The sequence below is a fragment of the Arachis hypogaea genome, chromosome 15, assembly GCF_003086295.3.
Source record: "Arachis hypogaea cultivar Tifrunner chromosome 15, arahy.Tifrunner.gnm2.J5K5, whole genome shotgun sequence".
Classification (NCBI taxonomy): domain Eukaryota; kingdom Viridiplantae; phylum Streptophyta; class Magnoliopsida; order Fabales; family Fabaceae; genus Arachis; species Arachis hypogaea.
In genome coordinates, this window is record NC_092050.1 from 19,969,437 (window position 1) to 19,991,249 (window position 21,813).

The following is a 21,813-nucleotide window of genomic DNA, read 5'->3' on the forward strand; positions in this document are numbered from 1 at the left end:
CTCCTCCACCATGGCCGCCGTCTGATAGAACCAACCCGGTTGCGTGTGACTAAAACTTGACAATTTGTCACTAGCCCACTGTCAACACCACCATGAACACTTAAAAACAAAAAGGGAAGAAAAACGGTGAATTGAAACCTGAAAACAGGTTCTTCTCTCCATTTATTTTAGAAGATGTTATAGTAAATCTTATTTGCTATTATAAAGAAGTTTAGAACTAAATTGATATTTTGTATTGTTTTTGTTTTTCAATATAAATAATGGATTGTTTTAGTATTGCATCTTTTTTCTTGAAATGTTATAATCATGCAAAAATAATGTATCCAATTTGTATATATAAAATTTTGTTTTATTAGTTATGTAGTCTTCGTCATATATTAAAAATGAATTTGGATCCTCTAAATTTTGAATTTTCACTTTAGAATGTAAAGTGTGATCTCTCACCCTTGAATGGTTTCTCTCTCATATTTTCTCTTGATCCCACTTATAAAATAAATTATGAGAGATCACATTTTTTTCTCTAAAGTAAAATTCAAAATTTAGAGGATCCAAATCTATTAAAAGTATATAGATATTATTTGAAGTATAATTTTTAATATATTAAAACTGTTCAATTAGCCACGATTAAATAATAGTAAAAGTTACAAATTTCTTAAACAAAAATTAAAAAATTTCATGTTAGCCATGGCAAGAAGACATTCAAATAGTGCTTGTTTGCTCTTCTTTCTTGTTGGCTCATTGTTCACTCCGCTGTGAATTCTCCTCCTCTGTTTTATTCTCTGTTCTTGTTTTTCCTCCAATTTTTTTAAAGAATTCCCTTTTCTTTTTTTATTTTGTTAAAGTATGGGTGCTTGAAATAGAATTTTATTTCTCTAGAGAATTTTATTCTAAGGGTTAATCAATACAAAATACGTTACTCTAAAGAATGGTAAAAAATTAAAAAAAAAAATCTAAGTAAAGATTAAAAAATTATCAATTTATGTCACAAACATCTAAAAAATAGAAATAACATTAATATAGATAAACATATAAATAGAATGCAAACAAATAAAAAAATATTTTTTATAAACAAATTAATTGTATAAAATAAAATATAATTAACAAGACATAGTATTTGTATAACATGGTTATCGAAATAATAAATGAAAATGACATTACTTTATCATAAAAATATGAGTTTTTTTAAACTATATATATATATATATATATATATATATATATATATATATATATATATATATATATATATCATACCAATTGTAAACCTCGCTAAATTAGCAAATAATTAGTCAATAAATTAATTTTAATAAAAAAAATTATAAATGCGAATTTAATAGTAAAATAGTATAGAGCTAATTAAAACGAGAATTTTGACACCAATTTTAAAGAATTTGACCCAAGATTGGGCCGAATGGGCCAAACCGGTCAAACCAGACCCATAATGGGTTCAAGTCAAACCCAACGGCCCAAATTCACTTTAGAAGAAGCATTCTTCTTCCTTCCATTCAGCATAAACGCTGAAGCAACACCAAGGAAGGGGAAGAACACATGCAAACTCACAAACCCTCACCACAAATTCATATCTACATAACTTTTGATCCGGAACTCTGATTGCTGTACCGTTTGCGGCCACGCGACCGCAGTGACGAGCTCTACAAAGTCCAGTACCATTCAAGGTGAAAAAAAAATTAAAATTCTAGCTTCTATTCTCTCTTCTTCAATTCGAGAATAGTAAGATTTTTGGGTGTTAAGATTTTGAATAAATTGATGTTATAGGATCAAATTGAGTTGAGGAATGAGTGAGATTTGGTTCGATTGAGACACATACAAAGTAAGGTTCATAAATCCTAGCCAATTTCAGTTCTAGTATGTTAAATGTGAATTTTGAGTATGTATGGTGATATATGTGAAATTAGGTGTATAAGTGTATATGTTGGAGGCTTAGTGGTGATTGGAGCTAAGATTTTGGTGGGTTTCTCTAAGCTTGAGGGGTTGTGTGGTGACTGGGGGGCTGCCTTGGACTAAATATAGTAATCGGCTAAGGTATGGTTTAGATTTCGCATGTTTAATATGTAAGGTTTTGCGAAAACTTGGACTAGAGCACTATAGGATAAGTTGAAATAATTAATTGTGTTAAATTATTAGTCTTTATGGTATTGATGGACAAGTTGATGTGAGCATGTGTTGAGTAATTGATAATGTGGGTTGAATGCAAATATATATATATATTGTATGTATGTTAGTATAATGATGATGGATGAAGGATTGATGATTATGGAAATTTAATGATATGGTTGAGATTGAGTGGTGTTTATGTGGAATTGTTGGTATGGTTATTTTGATTAATATTGTGGTGATGAGTTAATAAGATTGTTGTTGTTGCTGAAATTCTGTTGATTGGTTGGTTTATTATTATTAAAAGAAGTGCAGAATTTTAATGCTTTAAAGTGAGCTTGTATGATATAAATCATGGTGATTTCTGATAGGTACATGGAACTGAGGTTTCGGGGTAGGGTTGTGATATAATTTAAGTAGATAAGGTGATGAATAAGAGGAATGGTGGATTAGCATAAGTTGGAAGCCTAGAGGACTAAATTTGGTTAGTGAAATTGAGAAGTCTTGCTGCAGAAATTTCTAAACTGTTTGGATAGCAACTTAAAATTAAAACTGGGAATAATCTGGGCATGATTTTCAAACCAATCCATTTTTCTAACAAATTTCTATAAGTCAAGATTACCCCATAAGAATTTCATGGAATTTAGCCAAGTGGTTTGGAAGATATGTATTTTTGAAGTTTAATGGTTGCTGCAGAATTTTCTGATTTTCTGGTTCTGCAGTACCAACTTCCAGACGCTATAACTTTTGATTTAAATAGAATTTTGAGTTGCTTTCAAATGTATTTTGAATCTCTGTGAGTTTACTTTAATTGAGTACCAATTTCATGTCCATAGCTACTTTGTAGAGTTAGTTATGTCCCTTGGAAGCTGGGCTGTTCACAGAAAATTCAGAACCAATTACTAGAAGCAGGGCAGCAATTCCAATTGACATTTAATTAACCAAACAAAGTGATATGAACCTGAAACTTATTTTTCCTAAAACTTAGGGGTGTAAAATATATCCTCACAAAAATCTAGGAGTAACGAATTAGAATTGAATTTGTTATAGATTTTGCAAAATAGAGCTGCTTGCTGTATTTTTCTGAATCTTCTTAAGTGCAGCAGCAGATTTTTATTGAATTTGTTATAAAATTCAATTCTAATCCAAAGGCGGTAAAACTTTGATTTAGATCCAAAGGGTATGTCCAAATTTGACTGTATGCATGAACGTAGGTAAGTAAAACTGTGTAAGTTATTGGTGCGGAAATTCTAACCACAAACTAACCGGCAAGTGCACCGGGTCGTACCAAGTAATACCTCAGGTGAGTGAGGGTCGATCCCATGAGGATTGAAGGACTAAGCAATAATGGTTACTTGATTCACTTAGTTAGGCAAACAGAAAGTAATGTTTGAGAGTTCAAAGACGTTAAACAATATAAAGAATATTAAAGAAATGCAAGTAAATAAGTTGGGAATAAAATATGAAGAAACAGTTAAGGCTTCAGAGTTATCTATTTTTCAGATTGATTTTTCTTATTAATTTATTTTAATCATGCAAGATTTAATTCATGGCAAACTATATGTGACTAGACCCTAATTCCTTAGACTTTCCTAGTCTCCTCTAAAATTCATCAACTGCCAATTCCTTGGTCACTTAATTCCAATTAGAGGGTGAAGTTCAATTCTAGTTTATATGCCACAGAAACTCTAACTACCCAAATATAAAAGGATTATATATCACGTATCCCGTTAAATCCAGATAATTAAAATTTAGGAGAATTTATTTTCAAGTTGTTGTTCAAGTAAAGAGCTTTTCCAAGTTATACAAGAACTCGATTAAAACATGGGTCATACTTTCGTTCCACCCAAGTTCATAGAATAAAGAACAAAAACAATTCTTGAAATATAAATCAATACATGAATTAAAATAGAAAAGTAATAAAATCAATCCATACAATAGACAGAGCTCCTAACCTTAACAGTGGAGGTTTAGTTGCTCATGGTTCAAAGAGAAAATAAGGATTCTGATGAAATGTATTTTGGTAGTCTGGAATGGAATCCTCTCCTCTGGAATAATTTCAATCTCCTTTTATATCTAATCCTAATTAATTTAAAAATCTATCTTCTAAAACTAAAATAATATCTTTTCCTATTTTAAAATAAAAATTAAAGTTTAAATCAGAATTAATTAAAGCAATCAGCATGTCTTCAATTGATAGATGGGGACCACTTGCTTCGTAGGGTCCACGCCGAACTTGGAGTGGGCATAACCATTCTTGTGTGAATCTCCATTGAGTCTCTGCTATCCCCTGGCTCTAGTCTATGTTTCTGGGCCGAAAACTGGGTCGAAACTTGGCCTGAAATCACCCCCAGCATTTTCTGCGAATTCTGCACGTGACGCATGTCACGCGTACGCGTCAGGTACGCGCACGCGTTGCTGTGCGACTTTCGCTTTTCACGCGTACGCATCAGGTACGTACACGCGTTGCCATGGACAGCTCCGAATCACGCGTACGCGTTAGGCACGCGCACGCGTCGCTCCTCGCTGGTCAGCTCCTTGGTTTCTTCTCTTTCTCTGCTAAAACTCCATCAAATCCAACCAAATCCTACGTAAAATAAACAGAATTGCACAAGACTCAAAGTAGCATCCATAGTGGCTAAAAGATAATTAATTCTTGATAAAACTTAACAAATTAAATGCAAATTTACTAGGAAAAGGTAAGAAAGATGCTCACGCATCACAACACCAAAATTGAATTGTTGCTTGTTCTCAAGCAACCAAACTGATATAACCTTAGGATGTGAATTTTCATGAGAATGAGAGTTCGATTAAGCTCGTGTCTCTTCTTATAGTGGGGTTTATAACTGCAATCTTGAATAGTTTTGGCATCTCACTCTCCTTTGAATCAAAAGGATGTCAGTGTCATTCGGAATTAGAATCTGGATAATATTATGAATTCTCTGATCTTTTGTAACTCAATTTAACCCTTGAACACAGCGATTTTTCTTTTCTTTGGTGCTTTGCACCTTGAGCCTAGCTGTGACTTTAAATGTTTTGTCTCAAACTTCACTTGACACAAAAATATCACAAGCACTTAACTGGAGAACTCTCTTTAAGTTCTGATTTTCCTTTCAGTTACTCCCAGACAGTGGTGCTCAACGCCTTTGGTATACTCTGCTAATTGCAATTGATCTCGACTCTAAATGTTTTGTCTCAAGGATTACTTGACACAAGAACACCACAAGCATGTGACTAGAAAAACAACTCTTTGAGCTTTTAATCATGTCTGACCTCCCTAGTCATTAATGCTCACAGCCTTGGACCTTGCTTCTCTTTTTTTTCTTTTTTTTTGGATATCTCTTTTGCTTCAAGGATTAAATTTTTGTTTATTTCAGAAGTCATAATAATTTTCTAAATTCCTGTTTCTTGTACATCAACATTCTTTGATTCAAATTTAAATATGCATTGTTCATGTCATTCATTCAGAGTTACAGAAAATACCACCACATGTAAGTGAATAAGACTACTCTTCAATATAAACTCAATTCTCATGCAATACATCACTTCTTTTTCTTTTTATTTTTAAATTCAAGTTCAATGAGCGGTACATGAGACAAATAATAGAATGAAACTAATTCTAAAAACTAAAAGTACTAAAGACCATGTAGGCAATCAAAGCAACATAAAACAGAAAACAACCAAATAAGAACGGAAGAGAAATAGAATGAAAGGAACTCAACCACATCAGTTATGATAGTGGCCATCTCATTCCTCGATGAAGAACATTCATCTCCCTTTGGTGCTATTAAAATAAACCGAAAAGCCATAACCGAAGCGAAAACACCAAACTTAAAGGTTTGCTTGTCCTCAAGCAAAGAAGACTGAAAACAAAGAAAAACAATTATTATGATGAAAGAAGAATAAAAGGATAAAAGAACAAGAGAGAATTAGGATTGGGGGGTAGAGGATTTGAAATCAGGCGGTGAGGGGTTTAATTTGGGCGTCGCATGCGACGCGTACGCGTGGATCGCGCTAATTTCAAGCGAGGATGCGTACGCGTGGATTTGGTTTGTGCAAATCGCGCAAAGGTGGCCACGCGCATACACAACTCTCTGCTCGTGTGGCCTGGGAATCAAAATTTTCAGATGACGCGTGCATGTCATGCACGCGCACGCGTGGATGGCCATTTGGCGAAAGGGCGCACACGCATCAGGGACGCGTACGCGTGATCAACTTTGTGCGTCTAGTACACTTCCAGCCCCAAGCCATCACAACTCTCTGCCCAAACAATCATTGACTCCGATTTTTAGGGTCACGCATACGCGTCAGGGACGCGGATGCGTGGGTGGCCATTTGCGCAAACGACGCGCACGCATGGGGTACGCGTACACGTGATGCGGCTTATGCGCCCAGCACAGTTCCAGCCCCACTCCTGCTCAACTCTCTGTCCAATTTTATTTTTCACGCACACATATATGACGCGTACGCGTCAGTGACGCTTGCGCGTCGTGTGCTCTTTTTTTTTTGCTGAAATATTCGGTTCATGTTCTAAAGTAGCTGCATGATCAGAAAACAGTAAAAACTCAATAAAAGGTAAATAAGTAAGAAAATTACTACTACGAAAAATAACTAAGGATACGAAATCATCGGGTTGCCTCCTGACAAGCGCTTCTTTACCGTCACTAGCTTGACGGTCAGCTCCTCTAAGGAGGAGGATCATAGGGGCTCAGCTCTTCACCCCTTACTTTGAACTTCTTTCCTGTGTCTCCATAAATTAGCTCAATATGCTCCAGAGAAAGGATTCTGTTTACTGTGTAAATCCATACTGGATTTCTAGTCAACGCCACCTTCATTTTTGGGGAGAAACCTTCAGTGGAGATCTTTTTGTTTCTCCATCCCCTGGGTAATTTCTTCTTTTTTGGGACCTCCTCCTTGGTGGATAATGCATTCCCGACACCAAACTTAGGTTTGATGTCAGGAAGAATTTTATTGGTTGTCACTAAAGGAGGTTTGAATTGCAGATTCTGCTGTCCGTCATCAGGGGGTTTTTGAAGGTTTGGAGTAATAAGCTCAGTCTGCATGCATCTTTCTTCTCTATCTGCTGAATGTATATCTTTGAAGACATGAAAGACCAGTTGCTCATTATGCACTCTGAGCACTAACTCACCCACTTCCACATCAATTAGAGCTCTTCCAGTGCCTAGGAATGGTCTTCCTAGAATTATAGAGGCATTCTCATCCTCCTCCGTGTCAAAAATCACAAAATCTGCTGGGAGGAAGAACTTACCCACTTTGACCAAGATATTCTCCACTAATCCATATGCAGGCTTCATAGATTTGTCTGCCATCTATAATGCTACCCCTGTGGGTTGTGCCTCTTGGATTTGCAACTTCTTCGTCACAGACAAGGGCGTTAAATTGATGCTTGCTCCCAGATCACATAATGCTTTCTCAAAGGTTGTGCTCCCAATGGTGCATGGAATTTGGAAGCTCCCTGGATCTGGCATCTTTCTTGGTTAGTTATTCTGAATGATGGCACTATATTCCTTAGTCAGGACCACTGTCTCATCTCCCTTTAAAGGCTTCTTCTTTGACAACAACTCCTTCATGAATTTGACATAAAGAGACATTTGCTCCAAAACTTCAGCAAAAGGAATATTAATTTGCAACTTTCTAAACACTTCCAAGAACTTTGAAAACTGCTTGTCCTTGGTCTCCTTTTGAAGTCTCTGAGGATATGGCATTTTAGGCTTGTACTCAGGAGCTTTTGGCAATGTAGGATAAGTGTCAAGAGAGTATGGGAATGGGTTGTCCGCACGCTTTGGAGGGACGTGCTCTACTTCTTCCTTCTTCTCATCTGAAGCTTCTTTTTCAACTAACTCTCCATTGACCTTGGTCTCAGAGCCAGCTACTTTACCAATTCTCAATTGAATAACCTTGCAATCTTCTTTTTCAACTGGCTCCTCATTAACTTGTGCTTCTGTACTTGCCACTTGTCCACTTATCAAGGTGATAGCCTTGCATTCCTCTCTTGGATTTGGAATTGTGTTACCAGGAAGGCTATTAGTGGTCCTCTGATCAATTTCATTAACTTTTGTGGCTAGTTGACCCATCTGAATCTCCAAGTTCTTGATGAATGCTCTGGTTTCCTGTCTAAAGCTTGCCAATATTGCTTCTAAATCATTGTTCTGCTTGGGTTGAGAAGTTGCTTGTTGAGATGACTGGAACTGGTGGTTATTAAAATTTTTCTGTTGAAAACCACTGAAGATTGATGGTTTAGAAGTTATAGTAAACTCTCGTTGCAAGTATAGTTACTAAACCAAGCAATCAACCTTTCTTACAAATGTTTTGGCTGTCACAAGTAACAAACCCCTTAAAAATTGATAACCGAAGTATTTAAACCTCGGGTCGTCTTCTCAAGGAACTGCAGAGAAGTATGTTCTTATTATTGGTTATGAAGATTGTAAATTGGGGTTTTAAAGATGGGGAACAAGTAATTTAAATGGCAAGTAAAATAAATAAATAACTGTAAAATAAACTTTTGGCAAGGTATGAGAAATTGGAAGTCCTATCCTAGTTATCCTTATCAATGATGATGAAAATTGAATCTTAATTCTACTTAGTTAACCTTTACTTAAAGCAAAGGAAGGTCAAGTGACTAATTAGTTTGATCTTCAGATCCTAGTTACTTCCAAAGAAAAGATTGGGATTATTGAAGTTCAATTCAATTAGCAAAGGTAACAATTATCAATCATGTTGAGTTTGATAACTCCTGAGTTACTGATTTCTTAACCAAGACCGAAAGGGAAAAAGTAGATCTATTCGAATAAAAATGTCTTCAGATTGGAAGCAACGGTAACATAAATAAAAGAGAGCAATAATAAATTGAAATACCTCAAATAACATTAATTAAAAGAATCATCTGTAACATAGAAAAGTTCATAAGTCAAATTGAGAAAATAAGTAATTAAAAAGGAATATTGAACCTGATAAAAAGGGGCAATCATGAAAGCAAGAAAAATCCTAAATCCTAATCCTAAGAGAGAGAGGAGAGAACCTCTCCCTAAAAACTACATCTAAATCATGAATAGTGAATAATTGGAGACTTTCCTCGAATGGATGCATTCTCCCACTTCATAACCTCTGATCTGTGCCTTCTGGACTTGGATTTGGGCCAAAAAGGGCTTCAGAAATTGCTAGGAGTGTTTTCTGTAATTTTTGGTGCGTGGCCTCTGTCACGCGTCCGCGTGGGTCACGTGTCCGCGTGGGTCACGCGGTCGCGTCATCTGGAGTTTTCCTTATCACGCGGTCGCTTCAGTCATGCGTCCGCGTCATATGCGTTTCGCTTAAGGCGCGCGATCGCGTCAATCACGCAGTCGCGTCACTGCCATTTCGCGCTGGCATGCGGCCGCGTCGTCCATGCGATCGCGTCACTGTCAGTTTCTCCAAAAACTCCATTTTGTGCTTTCCTTTCATTTTTGTATGTTTCCTTTCCATCTTTTAAGTCATTCCTGCCTTAGAAAATCTGAAACTACTCAACACACGAATCACGGCATCGAATGGAAATAAAGGGTAATTAAAATAATTATTTTTAAAGCATAGGAAACATGTTTTTTTCACATACATCACATAATAAGGAAGGGAAAGTAAAACCATGCAATTTTCATGAATAAGTGAGTGAAGGATTGAATAAATCACCTAAATTGAGCACAAAATATATCATAAAATATGGGTTTATCAACCTCCCCACACTTAAACAATAGCATGTCCTCATGCTAAATCCAAGATAAAGAGTAAGGTAAGGTTGAAGTGGTAGAATCTCATGCAATGCAATCTATTCTAAATGTAACTACCTAAATGAATCATGCAATTCTAATTGTTATTCACTTGTATATAAAATTTACATGTAGTTAAATTAATTCACATTCTCAGGGAATCATATATGCATAGCCAAACCTTAGATAATGATAAATCACTTTTACAATTGAGATGGGAAAGAAAAATATTTTACAAACTTTCAAGACAATTAACAATTTAAGCAGAGATATATGTTGATGAGCTATTGAACCCTCACTGGATTTTGTATTTACTCTCTAGTCACTTAGTGTTTATTGGGTTAATCACTCTATTCTTCTTTTTATCCTTACTTTCTATAACTTTGTTCTTCATCTAATCAATCAACAATTATAGAATATAGGCATACAAAAATTATGAGGTCTTTAATTAAGGTTGTAATGGGGCCAAGGTAAAGGTAAGGGTATATGTATAAGGCTAAGTGAGCTAATAAGTGAATCCTTAATTAGTCTAAGATCTCACCTAACATACATACTTTGTAAGGCAAGAATTTCTTTACCTATTCACCCAAATTTTCCCACTTTTGATGTTACATGCTCATGCATTAGTTTTAATTTTGTCCCATGTGCATTGCTTTATTTTGCATTTGGGAAATTCTTTTGTATCCCCTTTATTCAAATACTGAAAAATAATTTTTTTTAATGCACATGGTAATTCAATTATTTTGATTTCACATGAGCATGTTTCCCAAAAATTTTTATTTTGAATTATTTTATTCTTTTTAACTTTCTACCCTTTGTTTTTATCATCCATGTTCCCAATAGGTTTCCCACACTTAAACAATACACACTTTCTATCTTAATCTAACCAAGGATTCAACTTGGAATTTTTATTTTGTTTTTCTGCTTAAGGCTAGTATTGTGGTTTATAGAATAAGAGGGGATTTAAAGGCTCAAGGGGGCTAACAAGGGTGATGTAAAAGGTAGGCTAATTTGGGATAAGTGAGCTAGAATCAAACAGTGGCCTCAATCACTTTCTTGGTATGTATCTATATTCTATAATCGGACATATAGATTAAAACAAAGTAAAGAACACCAGAATAAAAAGAAGGGCGGAACACACAGGAATAAAAATTATGGTTTGAATGTAACCATACAATTAAGCTCAAAACTCACAGGCTGTGTGTTCTCTAACTCAAAAATCATATATCAGTTATATATGTCATACAAGTAAAAATTAAGAGTTCCCATTATTCTCAATGTAAATCTTAAGGTGGCTTTAAAGTTTTAGTGTTTCTCCTTGATGAAATGTTGTTAACTAACTAACATGTAATGCTATATACAAGGTGTGTGGATTGTTTTTATTATGTTAAAGTCTCTAGTTTACTTCCTTTTTATATTTTCAATTTAAACTAAGTTATCTTATGCTAAAAAGGGTAAACTATACTAATTAATCCACATTTTCTATAACTAATAAGTTAGAATTGCAACTAAACTAAATGGCTAAAATATGAACTAAAGTGAAACATGCAGAAATATAGTAAAAATACATGAAAATAGTAATGTATAAGTACTGAAAAAATAAAAAATAAAAAGAAAAATACAGAAAAGTAGCAAAATAAAGTAAAAGATTCTGTAGTGGTTCACCAAAAAATACGCCAGAGATGGTGACCTCCCCACACTTAAAATGAAGCATCGTCCCTGATGTTCACTCAAGCAGAGTGTGAAGGGGTGTCATCACTGGAAGGATGGGTAGCTGGAGTCTCTGTGGGGGTGGTCTGAGGATCTGCCTGCTGCAGAGGGGGTGCTGACTGAATAGGGATCTCTAGGTCTGCAGCCTGAATCTGAGGCGGGACCTCCTGCTGTGATGTAGCCTGCTCCATGCCTGCTTGTGCAGCCTCTTTCTGTGGATGGGTCTCCGCCTCGTGATCATCCGCCTCCTCCTCAGATGGCTCTGATGGTATGTCAGGCTCGGAGGGGATGTCGCTGCCAGAACGGATCATCAGCTTCAGGTGCTCATAGCGTCGCTTGCTGCGACGCTCAGATCTCTCATATCAGCGTCGGTTGCGGCGCTTCATCTGGTCTAGCTGCTGAAACAGGCAGTGTACTAGGTGATAAACTGGCTCTGAGGTAGGTGGAGGTGCAATGGTGGTAGCAGGGGTAGCTGGGGTAGCTGTAGAGGAAGAGGGGCCAGCAGACGGTGTGGCTGTCTCACCAGGAACTGTGAGGAATGGAGGTCTGTAGCCCAAAGCCAGAAAGTTTCTGCTGTGAGGGATAATTTTCTTGCATTCTGCAGCAGGTGGCTTCTCATCAGCATCCTCCCAAGGCACGTCAGCTCGACGGCCTAGCTGTGTAATCAGATATGGAAAGGGGAAAGTGCCTCGGATGTGGACCCTGGCCATGTAGTACCGGATGAAGCGTGACAGGTACAGGTCCTTACCCTCCATCACACACCATAGGAGGGTGATCATAGCGGCAGGTAGCTCCGTCTCATGGGTACTCGGCATAACAAAGTTGCTCAGGATCTGATGCCATAGCCGAGCCTCATCATTTAAGTAAATCCGCTTGATTCCCTTAGGCATGGTGGTGTTCTGACCCATGACCCATGGAAAAGTCGGGTCAAGGGCTATCCTTGCCTTGACGGCATCCCAGTCAAACCTCATGAAGCGCATGTCCTCCTCAGCCTTTTGATAACCATCTGGCTGATCAGATTTAGGCAGAAGCTTCAGAATATCCTCAATGGCCTCTTCAGTGACCAGTATCTACTTCCCTCTTAGGGTCACTGCATCTAGGGAAGTTTTGAAGTAATTGTAGTAAAACTCTCTTACCCAAGAAGCATTGACCTTAGTCAGGTTTCTCTCCAGGAAGAACCAGCCTCTTTGTTTGATCTGATCACAGGTGTATTGCTGGAGTTCTTCCAGAATTTTCAGAGTCCGCTCCAGGTACAGGTTTCTGGAGGTTGTAAACACCGGATACTTTAACTCGCAGTATTTGTTTGCAAACTTGATAGGATCAGTAGCAGGGAGTAGCTGGTCAGCCTTCTCCTGCGGGGTAAAGTGTTTCTCCTGCCAGGAGTCATCATGCATGATGTCCAGGATGGACATAGAGGATTCTCCTCTTTTACATTTACCAGTTGTTGCCTTACCTTTTCCTTTTCTTTGGGTGTCAGACATCTTGAAAAACAGAAATCAAGGATATAATATAAATAGGAAGACAAGGAGGCAAATAACAAAAGAAACACATAATGGCAAAGGATCAGTAGAATGATGAAAATGAGTTAAGTAAATGTGCATTAAGGATTGTATAGGAGTTAGAAAACTGAGAAGAAAAATTCGCAATCCAAAATGTAAGATCCATAGAATTCATGTTAATTAGGAAAACCACAAACATGCCTTGAGTTAAAATAAAAGTAAAGAGTGAGTCAAAAAGCAGAGGGGGTTGTTAGAAAGTTAAAAGTGGTGTAAAATTGAAAAAGAGGTTAGAAAAAAAAATCAGTGAGTTAGTAAAAAGAAAGTTAAGGTAGGTGGCATGATGATTGGTATCTAAGTAACAAGGATTCACAATTATAAGCTACAGGCAACTCATATTCAAACAAGGAAGTTGATGATGATTCATATGGATATAGAAATAGCATAAATTGGAATCTAAACATCATAAATGCAGATTATTATCCAGGAAATTAAAAAGAGTAAGAAAGCTTGCCCTGGCATTCATGCAATGGTTTGGTAAAAGCAGAGTAAAGCAGAGTGCAAATTGCCAAAACCAAGACATGAATGAAAATCAAAACGGTTTACAGGAATTTGGGCAGCATTCCGGCTAAAATTGGATGTTCTCAGAAAATAAACAGCAACAGAATAGTTCATATAAGTTAAAATAAACTGCAAATAGATATAAATAAGATGAACATGAAGGAACATTCGCAGTAGCATCATGAAAAGTAAGAACATCATATGAACAATACGTAGAGCACAGCAACAGCAGAATTACGAAAAGTATAAAGCAAGTAGCATGAACAGCGCAATTAATCAGGCCTAAATTCACTAACCACATCCTAGGCTACCTAACCACCTAGAATCCACTACAACATGCATATCTAACTAGCCTAATTATGAACATAAACAAAAAATTATGGCATTAACTATGAATTGAAAGAAGGGTGGCGTTCGGCGGAACCTGGTAGGTGTATGAATGAAAGTGGGGCAGAGAAATGGTAGGGGGTGGCTGCGGTGGTGGCTGACGCGGCGGTTGAGGGTGGTTGGCGCGGCAGTGGTGGCTGTTCGGAGGCAGGGGGTTTCAGGTAGGGTAATCGGGGTAGGGTTTAAGGGGGAAGGAAGGGAAGGGAGGCGTGGGTGGTGGGTGGAGGCGCGGCGGTGACGGCGCAGTGGGCAGTGGTTGTTGCGGAGGGGGTAGCGGTGGTGGAGGGAAGAAGAGGAAAGAAGAAGAAGAAAGAGAGGGAAGGAAGAAGGGGGTGGCGTTGCGGTGGGGTCTGGGTGGTCGACGGTGGGGCGGTGGTCGGTGGTGGTGGCTGGAAGTTGGTGGTGGTTGGTTGCATAGAAGAGAGGAAGGAGAAGGGGGTTAGGGGGCGTGAATGGGTAGGGTTTCGCGTGTCTGGGTGTTATCGAATTTGAATCCACGCAATCGCGTGGGGCACGCGGTCGCGTGGCTGGGGTGGAATGGGGGTTGACGCGATCGCGTGAGTGATGCGATCAGCGCAACTCTTTGTCTCCTTTGGGGTGTTGTGCAATCCACGCGACGCGATCGCATCACTCACGCTTTCGCGTGGGAGGGTGTTGTGCAAGTGACGCGATCGCGTCAGGGACGCGACCGCGTGGGTCGTTTTGTGCGGAACGCACAACAGCCGCACAATTCCAGCCCAACTTTCTGGGCGTTGGATCCTTACGCCGATTTCCAGATCACGCGGCCGCGTGAATGACGCGGACGCGTGGGAAGTGTTTTTCACAACTGACGCGATCGCATGAGTGATGCGATCGCGTCGCACGCCCTTTCTTCTTTTTTTTTTTATGCAGGTATGCAATTATGCAGTATGCAATGCGAGTGAATAATATTCAGGTTCAATTGAAAAGGAAATAAAAATAAATAACACGAAATAAAACTGAAAAAGGAACGACTATACCATGGTGGGTTGTCTCCCACCTAGCACTTTTAGTTAAAGTCCTTAAGTTGGACATTGGATGAGCTTCCTGTTATGGCGGCTTATGCTTAAATTCATCCAGAAATTTTCACCAATGTTTGGAATGCCAATGGCCTCCGGGGTCCCAAACTAGGCATGTAAAGCTTCTGAGCAGCTTCAAACATATTCTCAGGTTCCCGGGGTGGCGAATGTCAGAATAGATTCCAGGATCCCAAATTTTGCTTTTAAATCCACCTCCGTCTTGATCTATATTTTTCCATCCGGGCGGTTTAGAAAGTAGATTCTCACCATGGTGACCAAACGTTTTCCGAGATCCATTTGATTGATCACGATGCCAATCCGTGCGCTTCGAGTTGAAGCGTGGAACCTTATTGAACCTTGTGCACCAGCTCTGAGTACGAGCCATTTCCTTCTTACTCTTAAAGCCGCAGAGAGCTCTAAGCTGGCCATCTGTTTCAAGCAACCCATATTCAAGTGGAAAAATAAAGCTAAAGGTTAAGGATTGTACCCACTTGAAGCTTGTATTGGGTGGTAATGGCCTTGGGATAGGTGTTTCCAGTGGTTCTGTAAGTTCTACTCCCTTGTGCTCTTCTGTGAATTTCTTCACTTCCTTGCAGACTTCTTCAAATGCATCCATGTCCTGATCAAAGCCTTCTATGTCTTCCTCGTCACTTAAGTCATAAACGGGAGGTTGAGAGAAATCTACCTCCACATCATCTTCGTATTCACTTGGGGAAGATTCTTCGATCTCAGAGAATTCACTTGCGGATGCAAGTTTATTACTAGGAGAACTTGACTTGAGATTATCATCATCAAGGAAACTTGCTTCTTGGATTATTCCGTCTAGTTCTTCATAAAAGACTTGCTTTGGGAGTTGTGCACTATCCTCCTTAGCATCAATTGTAACGTCCTTGACAGAATTTTCCACAATTCTGGATTCCCATGGAAGTTCAGCTTCTCCTAAGTCTTCAACCAACTCTTCTTTTTTTACAATGATAGCTTCCTCTACTTGTTCCAGTACGAAGGCATGCCCTGTTCTGTCCACTGGAGTTTCTAGTATCTCCTTCATACTACGCTCTTCATTAGATTGTCCACATGGGGCTGTGGAAGGTCCTTGAATGTTCGAACGTCTAGAAGATAATTGACTTACTGCTTGCTCCAGTTGATGAAGGGTTGTTTGAAGTTGATCTACTGTTTCCTTGAGGCGAACCTCTGATTCTCGGGGTGATGGATTTAGACGTGGTATATGGGGAAGTGGTGGTGTTTGGGAGTAATTGGATTGGAATTGGGGTAAATGAGGATCATATGGTAGTGAATGGTGAAAAAAAGCTTGTGAGTATGGTGGTTCGAAGTTATGTTAAGAGGATGGCCTATAAGCACAGGGTGGGGCTTGTTGGTAACTACAAGGTTGTCCACCATGTCTATTGGCTTGGTATGCATTGTAGAATGGTCTTTGTCCATGATATCTTGGAGGGTGTTGTTGCCTAAAAAGTTGATCAGATCCTCTTGGCTCCATCCATCTTTGATTGCTCTGACCTTGATGCATGTTCTTGTTATAACTTTCACTCCTTTCAACAATATTAGAACCTAACTCAAAGCGAGAGGGGTGAGAATTCATAGTAGCTAATAAAAAATAAAAATAAAAAAAGGGAAATAAAGACAAATAAACAAGCAAAAGAAAAGTATTTACAATAACCAATAATAAAGGCACATGATTGCAGTTCCCCGGCAACGGCGTCATTTTGAAGAACTGAAGATTGATGGTTTAGAAGTTATAGTAAACTCTCGTTGCAAGTATAGTTACTAAACCAAGCAATCAACCTTTCTTACAAACGTTTTGGTTGTCACAAGTAACAAACCCCTTAAAAATTGATAATCGAAGTATTTAAACCTCGGGTCGTCTTCTCAAGGAACTGCAAGGAAGTATGTTCTTATTATTGGTTATGAAGATTGTAAATTGGGGTTTTGAAGATGAGGAACAAGTAATTTAAATGGCAAGTAAAATAAATAAATAACTGTAAAATAAACTTTTGGCAAGGTATGAGAAATTGGAAGTCCTATCCTAGTTATCCTTATCAATGATGATGAAAATTGAATCTTAATTCCACTTAGTTAACCTTTACTTAAAGTAAAGGAAGGTCAAGCGACTAATTAGTTTGATCTTCAGATCCTAGTTACTTCCTAAGAAAAGATTAGGATTATTGAAGTTCAATTCAATTAGCAAAGGTAACAATTATCAATCATGTTGAGTTTGATAATGAGTTTCTGATTTCTTAACCAAGACCGAAAGGGAAAAAGTAGATCTATTCGAATAAAAATGTCTTCAGATTGGAAGCAACGGTAACATAAATAAAAGAGAGCAATAATAAACTGAAATACCTCAAATAACATTAATTAAAAGAATCATCTGTAACATAGAAAAGTTCATAAGTCAAATTGAGAAAATAAGTAATTAAAAAAGAATATTGAACCTGATAAAAAGGGGCAATCATGAAAGCAAGAAAAATCCTAAATCCTAATCCTAAGAGAGAGAGGAGAGAACCTCTCCCTAAAAACTACATCTAAATCATGAATAGTGAATAATTGGAGACTCTCCTCGAATGGATGCATTCCCCCACTTCATAACCTCTTATCTATGCCTTCTAGACTTGGATTTGGGCCAAAAAGGGCTTCAGAAATCGCTAGGAGCGTTTTCTGTAATTTCTGGTGCGTGGCCTCTGTCACGCGTCCACGTGGGTCACACGGTTGCGTCATCTGGAGTTTTCCTTATCACACGGTCGCTTCAGTCATGCGTCCGCGTCAATCACGCGGTCGCATCACTGCCAGTTTCTCCAAAAACTCCGTTTTGTGCTTTCCTTCCATTTTTGTATGTTTCCTTTCCATCCTTTAAGTCATTCCTGCCTTAGAAGATCTAAAACTACTCAACATACGAATCACGACATCGAATGGAAATAAAGGGTAATTAAAATAATTATTTTTAAAGCATAGGAAACATGTTTTTTTCACATACATCACATAATAAGGAAGGGAAAGTAAAACCATGAAATTTTCATGAATAAGTGAGTGAATGATTGAATAAATCACCTAAATTGAGCACAAAATATATCATAAAATATGGGTTTATCAACCATCCTGAGAATTATTATTAAAATTCTGTGGCCTTTGAGGTTGCTCTCTCCACCCAAAATTTGGGTGATTTCTCCACCCCTGATTGTAGGTCTGAGAATAGGGATCATTATTGGGGTTTCTAGGAGCACTCCCCATGTAATTGACCTGTTCAGAAGAGGATTGAGCATAACCATAATTATCATTTTGCACAAAATTACCTGTCATATCCAAGGTTCGGAAAACCGGACCGGTCATCAAACCGCTCTAGCTACTGGTTCACTGGTTTACTGGTTCAACCGGTCTAACCAGTGGTTCAACCGGAAAAACTATTTTAAAATAAAATAATAAATAAATTATAAATAAACATCCTAAAATATAATTATAGTATAATATTATAGTATAATATAAATATTAAAATAGTTTTCAAATTTAAAAAACTACATTTAATGTCATCAATCAAATTCATATAATCTTATTAATATACAAATTCAAGTTAAATATTATAAAGAAATATCAAATATTAAATGTCAACATAAAGAGTTATCAATCATCAAAACCTCAAGATGTCTTCTGAGGCATCAATGTCTCCTCATCTAGCCCCTCCAATTTTTTCAGCTAAAGCCATAACAAAAGGAATGGTACGAGAAAATGAGGTAGTTAATAGATCATCAAATGAGAATCTTTTTGTTATTGCAAAGTGAAGATGAACATGCCAATGTAGAAGAATAAGTAAACAGTTAAATTCCTATGCTGAATAAGAAGAATAAGTAGACAACCAAATTGATAGAATCATAAAACTAAAATGAATAATATATAAATTAATTAATGGTTTTTGATTCCTCTGACTCTGAGGATGCAATGTAGTTTCTCTTTCATTCCATGAAGTTAAGAAGGAATAACATTCTGATCACTAAACAACTAGACTAGAATATTCCATTAGCAAGAAAACATAGATAGAAACAGAATAAGATTACCCCAGATAACAAAATCAGTTTTTTTCATCAACTTTGTGTGGAATCAAAAGAGTATCATGCAGAAGTATACAAGTTACACACCAGAAATAGTGAAAAGCAGCATAAGCAGTTTGAAGTATGAGGAATTTTCAAATTCAAAAAGAATGAAAACCAGATAACCCCAATCATAAACACCATTATCAAATCAAATAAAAAATCAACCAAAAATAACCTTGCAAATGAATAAAACATATATAAAATTAAAAACAGCCACAGCAATGAATCCTAACAATTCTGCCTACACAATGAACATTAACAGAAATTTGAGCAGAAATTGAGCAACAAATTTTTGCCTACACAATTCTGCCTACACTATGAACAGCCACACAATTCTGCCTACACAATGAACATTACCAATTCTGCCTACACAATTCTACCTACACAATGAATATTAACAAATTTCAGCTTATTTAGCAAAGGAACGAACAGAAATTGAGCAACAAATTACAGCTTATTTACAAAACAGAGTAACAAATTTGAGCAGAGGAACGAACAGAAATTGAGCAACAAATTACAGCTTATTTACAAAACAGATTATTTATTTCTCATGCTATTGAGCAGAGGAACGAAGAAGGAAGAAGATGAGCAGAGGAAGTTCACAGAGGAAGTTCACAGATACTCGAAGTTCACATAGGAAGTTCACAGAAAATTAAACAGAAATCTAAGTTCAGTAGTTCACAGAGGAAGTTCAGAGTATCAATTTGATGTTTCTTATACTAGAGAAGATGAGCAGAGGCGAAGAACAAAGAAGATGAGCAGAGGACGAGTCACTCACCTGGCGTCGATGGAGGGCTACTGGTGTTGACTGTTGAGGACCGCGCGACGATGAAGACGATGCGAGCTACTGCCTGCTGGTGTTCAGAAGATGAAGACGATGGAGATGGAGGGCTACTGGGCAGGGAACCAGGCGACGATGGAAGGTTACTGGGGCTGAGAACCAGGCGACGGCGGTGGCTGACGACCCGAGACCGCGGCGACGAAGGAGGGCGACTGGGCGGCTAGGGTTCACGGCGGCTAGGGTTCACTGATTCACTCACTGTGAGATGAATCATGAATGAATGCGTGAATGGGGGAAGGGGGGATGGGGTGCTCCGTGCTCCACGAGCGGGTCGGGTCGGGTGAGTTTTTTATTTTTTTTAATTTTTACAATAAAACGGCGTCGTTTAGCAGAATCGGCCGGTCACTGGTTCGGTCCAACCGGCCGGTTTTTGGCCGGTTTGCCGGTTCTTCAGCGATTCTTTCTGGCGCAGTTTTAAGAGGGGGACTGGACCGTTTGCATTACCGGTTCGCGATTAAACCGGTCGAACCGGCCGATCCGGTCCGATTTTCAGAACCTTGGTCATATCATAAGAGACCTCTTGAGGTGGATTTTGGGTGTTGATAGCTGAGACTTGCATGCCACCCATCTGCTGAGTAAGTAAATTTATTTGCTGAGACATAAGCTTGTTCTGAGCAAGAATAGCATTAACAGCTTTCATTTCCAACACACCCTTCTTCTGAGGAGCCTCAGAGTTCACAGGATTCCTATTAGATGAGTATAAATATTGGTTGCTAGCAACCAATTCAATCAGCTCAATAGTCTCCTCCGGTGTCTTCTTCTTGTACAACGAACCACCTGCAAAATTATCTAAGCACATCTTGGACATTTCACCCAAGCCTTCATAAAAGATATCTAGTTGGGTCCATTTGGAGAACATGTCCAGAGGGCATTGCCTAGTCAGTAGCTTGTATCTCTCCCAAGCTTCATAAAGAGTTTCACCATCCTTCTGCCTAAAAGTCTGAACCTCCACCCTAAGCTTAGTCAGCTTCTTTGGTGGGAAAATTTTAGTAAGAAACTCAGTAACAACCTTGTCCCAAGTATCCAAACTCTCCTTGGGTTAGAAATCTAGCTATAGCTTTGCTCTATCCCTCAGAAAAAATGGGAAGAGCATAAGTTTGTACATCTCTGGGTTCACTCCATTCGTCTTTACAGTATCACAAATCTGTAGAAAGTTAGAAATAAATTGATTTGGGTCTTCGTGGGTAAGACCATGATACTGGCAGTTTTGTTGCACCAGGGTGACCAATTGTAGCTTCAACTCAAAGTTGTTCGCAGCTATAGGAGGCACCACAATGCTTTTTCCATAAAGATCTGCAGTAGGAGCAGAGTAAGAGCCAAGCACTCTCCTTTGTTGTTCATCCACATTCAGATTTGCCACATTGGCATTAACAGCATTATTAGGATCCATATTGGACTATGTAGCTTTGTAAAGTCTTGCTTGTTGCAAACGCCGCCTGAGAGTCTTTTCAGGTTCAAGATCAAAGTCTAAGAGAGGTTCCTTGTCTCTGTTCCTCGCATAAACAAACAAAAAAACAAGAAAAAATGGGAATCTCTACGTCATAGTGCAGATAATTCCCAATGAGGTAATCTGTGTAAAATAATAAAATAGAAATAATAAATAAATAAAAAAATTTCAAAAATAGACAGGGAAAATAAACAAGAAAATTAAAATGGAATTAACTAGGTGACACCAAACTTAATTTCAGAAATTAAGGAAAAAATATTAGTGCTATTTATTTATATTTTTTTTCCGAAAATACTAAAGCAAAATTTAAATAAAATTAAAACTAAAGCGCCTAATCTAAGCAATCAAACAACTGATAATTATTA

General features: G+C 37.9%; 1 non-coding gene across 1 annotated transcript; it reads left to right on the forward strand.

Moving 5' to 3' along the window:
* The first annotated feature begins 20,855 nt into the window (after nucleotides 1-20,855).
* Nucleotides 20,856-20,962, forward strand: LOC112752659 (small nucleolar RNA R71). The gene has a single exon (XR_003177084.1). It is a non-coding gene; the product is annotated as a small nucleolar RNA R71 (small nucleolar RNA).
* The last annotated feature ends 851 nt before the right edge of the window (nucleotides 20,963-21,813 follow it).